The sequence below is a fragment of the Narcine bancroftii genome, chromosome 9 (assembly GCF_036971445.1).
Source record: "Narcine bancroftii isolate sNarBan1 chromosome 9, sNarBan1.hap1, whole genome shotgun sequence".
Lineage (NCBI taxonomy): Eukaryota > Metazoa > Chordata > Chondrichthyes > Torpediniformes > Narcinidae > Narcine > Narcine bancroftii.
The window spans coordinates 25,942,500-25,953,144 of NC_091477.1; positions in this window are offsets into that span (position 1 = coordinate 25,942,500).

Consider the following 10,645-nt stretch of genomic DNA (forward strand, 5'->3'; position numbering starts at 1 on the left):
TGGAATGTTAACTCTGAACCTAAAACCCAAAAAGCATTCAGTTTTGAATGAATGAAGTTAATGGTCATGTACACAAGTCCAATGATAATCTTCCTTCTGATTCCAGGGAAGATGAAACACACAGCCTTTTAAATCTAATTAACACGTAAGGGTCTATAGACACAAAACATATGAAAAGAAGAGAAAAATGAATATACAGTTCAATAAATTATTAATCTTGTTTGAATAAGGGAATTCAATACATGGTTATCGAGTTATTTCTGTTCACCCACTCTACCCAGATACATGGCCTAATGACAATGCAAGTTCAGACAAAGCAAAGGTACAAGAGTGTATAAGAAAACCTATCAAAGAGTTTGGTTTAAACAATAATCATTTCTGCCTGACAGTTTTGAAGTACTTCACACCAAATTTCAAGTATAACGAATACCATCAAATGTACATATTTTTATTATTTTCACAGAATCATGTAAATTCATGTACAATGCAATCTCTTCCAAAACCAGTATTAGATCCAGAGACTGTTTTTTCACCCCACCCTGTTTTTTTGAATATTTTACATTTTTCATCTACAATGCAGTCAATTACAAAGTTGAGCTCCAATGTGCTTTTGCTGACAAATTTACATGAATAGATGTACAAAAAAATGAAGTAATTGTTGCACTGACTTCTTTAATGTGCCTTTTCTTAGAAGGGTTAGCTGCTGATCAGCTAAGCAGAATTAACTTTCACGGTGATCAGTTGTTCCATATATTCTCAGCAAAGAAAGGAACAGATCTGAACCACAGATCTGCTTTTTTAAAATAAAGTTTTAAAAGAAAGGCTAGACTTCAGAAGATAGGAAGTTGAGAGAATAGGAGTGTAATTGAGAGCTGTATATGCGTGTTGATTCAACATTGGGCCTTTGGTCATAAGAGCACAAACAAAAACAAATTTTTTGCATAATTCATTTACTGAATTGTATTACTATCTGTGCTTCCCCTTAATATCAAGAAGATTTAGGTGAGAGAAGGAATCTATTCCACTTGCTGCTGTGAATCATACTGTGAATATTTAGGTACCCTTTTATATTTATTATCCTTTTTCCTTTAATGTATACTTTTGGGTGGCACATTAGCGTAGTGGTTAGCGCAATTCTATTACAGCGCTTGAAACCCAGGTTGGAATTTTCTACTGTCTGTAAAGAATTTGTATGTGCACCGTGTGACTACCTGTGGGTTCTCCAGTTTACTCCCACATTCCAAAGTCATATGGAGTTAGTAGATTAATTGGTCACATGGGTGAATTTGGGCAGCATGGGCTCATTAGTTGGAAGCGCCTGCTACCGATCTGCATCACTGGTACCATCGGGAAAGACGAACACCCAATGATACAAAAACAACTTCTTCCCCTCTACTATCAGATTTCTGAATGGACAATGAACCTCACTTTTTTTCTTATTTTGCACTAATATATGTATTTTAAAAATTTTAATTTTAAGCAATTGCACATGTAATGATGCCGCAAAACAACAAATTTTGTGACACGTTCATAATAATACATTCTGATTCTAAATTTTTTGTATTTTACATACCTGTGTAACTGTAGCAAGCATAAATTCAGTGCATCTGTACATTGTTCTTTTAATGACAATAAACACTTAGTATCATGAATCATAACTAAATCCTTGCCAGGTACAGGTTTGCTTAACAGGCCAGTCATCTTGCATGATAGACAAGAGGAAATGTTTTCCTGTATTGGTTTAATCAATCTTTTTCATTGTCTCTTCCAGAAGATTACAAGCTTCTCAATGAAATCAGTCATTAGATTGTCAGACTGGTAATCCAGTTTGGACTGGTAGTCCAGATCCTCGGGTAGTCCAGATTTTTGGCAGCTGGAGGATTTAAATTTAGCTAGTTCAATACAGTAGATGTCCTAAAAATTTGGAATGCTCAGAGTTTGGGTTGGTCCTGATTTTCTAGATTTTCAGACAGTACTTTTAAAATTCAAATTTAAAGAGGAATAAAGGAGAGAGGAACAGGCAAATTCTGCTGGTTTATTGATTTGCAAAGACATCATGCTTCATTTATCAAAACGAGTAGTTTAAAAAAAAAATAAAATCAACACATCAAAAGATACATTTTTTCACTACAAAAAAAAGCTTGTAAGGCTTGAAATTATGTTTAAAAATGAACATTGTAAAGTAAAAATTCAGTATACAAATGAATTTCTATGTGACAAGATTACCTCTATTACACGTGGTTGCTTGTTGCCGCTATGCATCTGTGGCACTTACGCATGTATGTAAGCACACAAAAGCCCGCTAAATTTAAAATGTTTGAGAGTTTTCAAGAAGTCCAGATTCTCGGGTAGTCCAGATTTTTGACATCCGGATTTTTGGACCTCAACTGTAATCTGGAATTTTAAAAAGTCTCAATATTTTTTTCAAATCTGAGCAGCACTCTTCTCTAATTGTACTTGAATTGTGATCCGCAGGGTTTTTTTTAGATTGTTTTACATCTATAGGTCTGGTAGGGCAGATCAGGTCAGAACACCTTTTGTCAAGTAAAGGGTTTTTGACCTGAAAGGTTAAACCTGTTTTTATTACCACAGATTCTGCTTGGTCTGCTGAATGTTTCCAACATTTTCTGTTTTTATTTTTATTTAATTAAGAAAATTGATGAAGGGAGTGTGTTAGATGTGGTTTACATAACTGCCTCAGGACCTTCGTGATGCCATCATCATTACCCTGTACAAAAACAAAGGCGAGAAATCAGACTGCTCAAACTACAGGGGAATCACGCTGCTCTCCATTGCAGGCAAAATCTTCACTAGGATTCTCCTTAATAGACTAATACCTAGTGTCGCCGAAAATGTCCTCCCAGAATCACAGTGTGGCTTTCGCACAAACAGAGGAAGTACTGACATGGTCTTTGCCCTCAGACAGCTCCAAGAAAAGTGCAGAGAACAAAACAAAGGACTCTACATCACCTTTGTTGATCTCACCAAAGCCTTTGACACCATGAGCAGGAAAGGGCTTTGGCAAATACTAGAGCGCCTCGGATGCCCCCCCCCCCCCCCACCCAAGTTCCTCAACATGGTTATCCAACTGCACGAAAACCATCAAGGTCGGGTCAGATACAGCAATGAGCTCTCCGAACCCTTCTCCATTGACAACGGCGTGAAGCAAGGCTGCGTCCTCTCACCAACCCTCTTTACTATCTTCTTCAGCATGATGCTGAAACAAGCCAATAAAGACCTCAACAATGAAGACGGTGTTTACATCCGGTACCGCACGGATGGCAGTCTCTTCAATCTGAGGCGCCTGCAAGCTGACACCAAGACACAAGAGCAACTTGTCCGTGAACTACTCTGCAGAAGTTGCCGCTTTAGTTGCCCATTCAGAGCCAGCTCTCCAGCGCATGACGTCCTGTTTTGCAGAAACTGCCAAAATGTTTGGCCTGGAAGTCAGCCTGAAGAAAACTGAGGTCCTCCATCAGCTAGCTCCCCACCATGACCATGACCACCAGCACTGAACTCAAAACAATCAACCAGTTTACCTACCTCGGCTGCACCATTTCAGCTGATGCAAGGATCGACAAAGAGATAGACAACAGACTCGCCAAGGCAAATAGCGCCTTTGGAAAACTTCACAAAAGATTCTGGAAAAACAACCACCTGAAGAGACACACAAAGATCAGCGTGTACAGAGCCGCAGTCATACCCACACTCCTGTTCGGCTCCGAATCATGGGACCTCTACCAGCATCACCTACGGCTCCTAGAACGCTTCCATCAGCGCTGTCTCCGCTCCATCCTCAACATTCATTGGAATGACTTCATCACCAACATTGAAGTACTCGAGCTGGCAGAATCCGCAAGCATCGAATCCATGCTGCTGAAGACCCAACTGCGCTGGGTGGGTCACGTCTCCAGAATGGAGGACCATCGCCTTCCCAAGATAGTGTTCTATGGCGAGCTCTCCACTGGCCACCGAGACAGAGGTGTACCAAAGAAGAGGTACAAGGACTGCTTAAAGAAATCTCTTGGTGCCTGCCCCATTGACCACCGCCAGTGGGCTGATATCGCCTCCAACCGTGCATCTTGGCGCCTCACAGTTCGGCGGGCAGCAACCTCCTTTGAAGAAGACCGCAGAGCCCACCTCACTGACAAAAGACAAAGGAGGAAAAACCCAACATCCAACCCCAACCAAACAATTTTCCCTTGCAACCGTGCCTGCCTGTCCCGCGTCAGACTTGTGAGTCACCAACGAGCCTGCAGCAGACGTGGACATACCCCTCCATTAATCTTTGTCCGCGAAGCCAAGCCAAAGAAAGAAGAAACATAAACTTCAGCAAGACGTTTGACAAAGTCTCAGAAAATTACAGTACATGGGATCCAAGGTGTGTTGGCAAAATTAGCTTTGCGATAGAGGGCAGAGGATAGTAATGGAAGGGTGTTTATCTAACTGCAAGTGCTAGTGCAGAGAACATTGAGTTGTTTGTCATACATATAACTGACTTGGAACAGAATGTAGGTGTACTGGTTTTTCAGTTTGTTGATGACACAAATATTGGTGAAATAGTAGACACCAAAGAAAGTTATGAAAGGAAACATAGGCACCTAGATCAGACAGAAAGTTAAGCAAAGCAGTGACTGATGCAATTTTATCCAGACAAGTATTTCTGAAAATGGCAACTTAGGTGGATAGGGTAATGGAGAAGGCTTTTTAGCATGTTTGCCCTCATACGCAGAGGCCCTGAGAATTAGAGTTGACATGCCATGTTGCAGTTGTACAAAACCTTGGTTAAGATGCTCTTGGAATATTGCATACAGTTATGATGGTCATACTATAAGAAAGATGAGTTTATAATAGATTCAGATGCAGATTCATTGTCAGTGTATATACATGACATGATTCTCCTTCATGTGAGGCAAAATTACCACTCATTGGCAGTGCAAAAAAATGGACTCAACACCCACATGTAAACAAATAATGTAAAGAAACCAACTGTGCAATACAGAGAAAACAAAAATAAGAATCCTTAAATAAGTCCCTGATTGAGTTTATTGTTGAGGAGTCTGATGGTGGCAGGGTAGTAGCTGTTCCTGAACCTGGTGGTGTGAGTCTTGTGGCACTTATACTTCTTTCCTGATGAGAACAGAGGATGTGTTTGGCGGTGTGGTCCTTGATGATTGCTGCTGCTCTTTGATGGCAGCGATCCCTGTAGACATTCACAATAGTGGGGAGGGTTTTACCCATGGTGTCCTGAGCTGTGCCCACTACCTTTTGCAGGGCTTTTCACTCAGCAGTATTGATGTTCCCATACCAGACCGTAATGCAGCTGGTTGGCACACTTTTTACCACACATCTGTAAAAATTCACCAGGGTTTCCAATGTCATGCCAAATCTAAGCAAACTCCTGAGGAAGTTGAGAAGCTGAGGTGCTTTCTTCATGATACCATTTCCGAAATAGTGACCCCCAAGAACTTAAATTTGTTCACCTTTTCCACCTCTGATCCCCCAATGATAACTGGATCATTTATCTCTGGTTTTACCTTCCTGAAATCAACAATCAGCTCTTTGGCTTTAGTGACATTGAGTGCAAAGTTGTTCATGGTGCACCATTCAGTCATATTTTCTGTCTTTTTCCTGTATGCTGACTCATCACTCCTTTTTATACAACCCACTGCCATGGTATTATCAGCAAATTTATGGATGGTGTTGCTGTAGTACTGAGCCAAACAGTCGTAGGTGTAAAGTGAGTAGGCCAGGGGACTAAGAACACTGACCTGTAGGGCTCTGGTACTGATGGAGATGGTGGAGAAGATGTTCTTAACAGTTCTCTCTGATTGTGGTCTGGAGGTGAGGAAATCTATGATCCAATTACACAGTGGAGTTACTTCACTCTTCTTGGTCACTGTTATGATAGACACCTGTTTGAAGCAGGTGAGTACCAGGCCCTGCTGGAGTGAGATGTTGGCAAGTTGGTCTGCACAGATTTTTAAAAAAAATTATTTAAAATAATCAAATATTAATATTGACTCCATTATACATAATGGCATAAAACCCCAACCCCCTAACACCTACCCCCTTAAAACCCAAAGAAAATAAAGAAACAGAAGAAAAAGCATAGAAAAAGTAATAAAGAAAAACAAGAATAGAAACCTGGTTGCCAGAGGACACCCTTCTGACCATTTGTATCTTTTAATACTTCCAAGGAGGTTAATGAAGTTTCAAAATTTAGGGAAAATGTCTATAAATTAATTCCCATAATTTTCAAAAAGACATCATATTTATTTCTCAGATTATAAGTAATCTTCTCAAAAGGAATACAGCTATGTATTTCAGCGTTCCATCACTCCATACCTACATGGGCGTCCAATTTCCATATTACTGCTATACATTTTTTTGCTACTGCCAAAGCAATCTTTACAAATTCTTTTTGATATATGGATAATTTTAATTTTGGTCTTATCCCTTCAGTATTATCTTATAAAAATAACATTGGGTTTTGTGGGAATTTAATTTCTGTAACCTGTTCTAAAAGTCTCGGTTTAGGGCAGGACCAAGTAGAATGTAAAAAAGTACCTATCTCCTGGTCACATCTAAGACACTGGTCTGATAAGTCTGATTTCAATCTATTTAACTTCTGTGGTGTGAGTTATAATTAATGTAAAATATTATATTTAACTAATCTGTATCTAACATTTGTAGTGTTTATCATACGATCTCAACATAACTCTGTCCTATTTTGTTCATCAATGTTAATATTTAAATCCATCTCCCATTGTTGTTTGGACCTATGTATTCCCTGTTTGGGAGTCCCCTCTGCAATAAGGTGTATATAGCTGAAATAAATTTCTTTATATGTCTATTGCAAATGAGCATTACCATAACACCACATTTTGGTAATAACATTGCTGGACCTAATTTATACCTTAAATAAGCCCTTAAATTTATAATAACAAAAAAGTGTATTATTTTGTAACCCATATTTATTTTTTAATTGTGGAAATGACATTAATTTTTTTCCTTTGAAACAATCTTCTATATATCTAATTCCTTTCCAAGACCAAATGTTTAAAAATTGATTGTACACTGAGAATGGAATAAATCAATTTTGTATCAAAGGCATTTTGGGTAGGATTAACCCCCCCCCATTCTAATTTCATTGTTTATCTTACTCCAGATATTAATTAAATGTTTCAACAAAGGTGTTTCCCTTGCCACTGATATTAACTTTGATTCCTATATATATATATATATATATATAATATATATATATATATATATATAAAGTCTTCCGATATTCTCTCCCCTATTTTATCAATTTCTATTTTAATGCATGCTGGCTTCTCTCCCTCATCAAAAAAATGAAGCTAGAAACCTCATTTGAGCTGCCTTATAATAGTTTTTTAAATTTGGTAACTATAAACCTCCTAACTCAAATTTCCATGTCAGTTTATCTCAAGAAACTCTCGACATCTTACTCTTCCAAAGAAACATTCTTATATATTTATTTAACTCTTGAAAAAACTTTTGTGGAACATTATTGGCAATGTTGAAATAGGTATTGTATTCTAGGAGATATATTCATTTTAACTCAATTAACTCTACCCAATAATGTTATTGGCGATTCATCCACTTATTCAAATCTCAAATTTTCTTGGTAAATAATTCAATTTAATTAAATTATTTAATTTATTATCTACCTGTATCCCTAAATATTTTATTCCATTCATTGGCCATTTAAATTTGGTACCTTTGGGCACTGAGTATTATCCCCTGTAGTGAGGGACATAATTTCACTTCTATCCCAATTTACTTTATAAGCCGATAGTTTCCCATATTCCTTCAGTCTTAAATATAATTTACATCATGAACCTATTGGTTCTGTCAAGTAGATCAAAATATCATCAGCAAATACGTTAATTTTATATTCCTCTTGATTAACTTTAAATCCTTTAATATCAGGATCAGATCGAATCAGTTCTGCAAGTGGTTCTATTGCTAAAATAAATAAAGCAGGTGATAATGGACATCCTTGTCTACTAGATCAAGTTAACTGAAATGGTGCTGATACATGCGTATTTGTTACAACTTTAGCTTTAGGTTCATTATATAAGGCTCTAAACCAATTTGCAAATATCTGTCCCATCTCGAATCTTTCAAACACCTTAAACAAAAAGTCTATTTTAGTTTCTCAAATGCTTTTCAGCATCTAAAGCCACAGCCACACTTAAATCTCCCTCTTTTGTGTCAAATGCATCATACTAAGTAATCTAGTTACATTGTCCACAGATTGTCTCTTTTTTAACAAACCCTGTCTGATCCATGTTTATCAACTTTGGTAAAAATTTAATCAATATATTAGTTAAAATCTACATTTAACAGTGAAATAGGTCTATATGACTATAGTTTTAAAGAATCTCCATCTTTTTTTGATGTTACCATTATTATCGCAGTAGAAAAAGATTCCAGGAGACTGTGTGTTACCATTGCCTGGTCTAATACTTCCATAAAAGGAGGAATCAATAAATCCTTAATTTTTTAAATAAAATTCAGGCAGGAAACCATCTTCTCCTAGAGATTTATTACTTTTTAATGAGCTCAATGCCTCCTTCACCTCTATTGGGATGAACTTAACTTTGGTAGCCTTATTTGTGACAAAAAGTCTTTTATTTTGTTATCGTCTCTCTGCAACTCCAATTTATATAACTTAGAACAAAATAAAAGCTTTGTTTATTTCTTAAGATTTATAAGTAGTCTCATTCATCTCTAATTTAATTGTATTAATTAATCTTGAAACTTGTTCTGCTTTCATCTGTCAAGCAAGGACCTTATGAGCCCTCTCACCTAACTCATAACAACTCTGCTTAGTTCTCATTATTCTATATTCATTAGTTCTATATGTTCATAATGTTTTATACTGAAGTTTCTTATTAACAAGTCTTCTACATTTTTCCTTGGCAGGTCTTTTTCTAAACATGTTACCTCTTTCTCCAATTGGTCTACCTCTTTCAAGTAATCCTTAATTTTAGAAGTGTAATTGATAATTTGCCCTCTTAAATATGCTTTCATCGCATTTCATAAAATAAATTTATTATTAACTGAATTAGAATTAGTCTCAAGAAAAATTTGAATTTACCTTCTGACAAATCACAAAAATCTGGCCTTTTTATAACATTGAATTAAATCTCCATCTATAATTTGATTCTTCTTTATCTAACATTGTAACTATCATTAATAAAGGTGAATGAACTGATAAATTTCTTGCTTTATAATCAACTTAATTAATTCTACCTTGGAGATGCCTCAATATTAAAAAGTAAATCTAACCTTGACTAAGAATAATATCTATTTGAATAAAAAAGTTATTTCTCTCTCGGGTTGATTTTTCTCCATACCTATTAAATTCAAGTCTGTGGCGGCCCGCAATTGCAGAGATCGGGCCAGCATATTGCATGGCAGCAGAAGCAGACAGAGACAGAGATCGCTAAAGCGACTCCCAGGACAACGAACCAGTGGAGGTAGAAGCTGGGGCAGCATCAGACCGTCAGACCTAAAATGGTGTTGGTAGGGAAGAAGGGCATTCAAATGCATGGACGTTCCCACCCGCTATTGTTATTCATATGGGTGACTCAGTCAATCAGCAAAAATGGCTGGAACATGAACAGTATAAAAGCAGCCTTTCCAGCCTTAATAAAGGAGTGAGCTTAATTTGCCACACTGTGTGTGTGTGTTTCTATGTAGCGGTCAACTACAATTGGTGACCCCTTACAGTTTAGAAAGAATCTAAACCTAGCGATGGAGAACGAAGCAGCAGACAGCGCAGTCGGCCTGAAGCTCCCGACCTTTCGGACAGTTTGACCCGGTGTGTGATTCGACCAGGCGGAGGCTCAGTTCCAGATTCGGGGCATCACAGCAGAGACCACCCAGTACTACCATGTGGTCAGCACCCTGGATCTGCAGACTGCAGACTGAGTGGCCAACTTTATCCTCAGGCCACCATCAGAAGGCACTTACACTGCCTTCAAAGAGCTATTAACTGAGACGTTCGGACTCTCGTGGCGAGAGCAAGGAGCACGTTTGCTCCACCTGGATGGGCTTGGAGACAGATCCCCGTCGGCACTCATCAATGAGATTCTGGTCCTCCTGAGAGATGAGCAGCTTGGCATCATGTTTGTGCAGGCATTCCTGGAACAGATGCCTGAAGACATCCAACTGCTCCTGGCGGATGCACATTTCTCTGACCCCCAGAAAGTCGCAGCACGGGCAGACATTCTGTGGAAACAGAAACAGCAGTGCTCGGCTACCGTGGAGCTCGTAAAGAAGTCCCGCAATCAGACCAGAGCTGTCCCAAGCAAGGAAATGCAGATGAGAGGCAGGAGCAAGTCCAGCGACAGATGGTGCTTCTAACACTGGAGATGGGGCATCGAGGCCTGCCAATGCCAGTACCCCTGTGAGTTCCATGGAAATGACAAGGCCAGCCATCGCTGATTGCCATGACGGCTGGCCACCAAGAAAGCCTCCTGTACGTCTGGGACCGCCTGTCCAGCAGACATTTCATGGTGGATACAGGAGCAGAGGTCAGAGTGATACCCCTGACAGGGTTGGACACGAGGTGCAGGCTAGCGGGACCCACATTGAGGGCTGCCAAAAA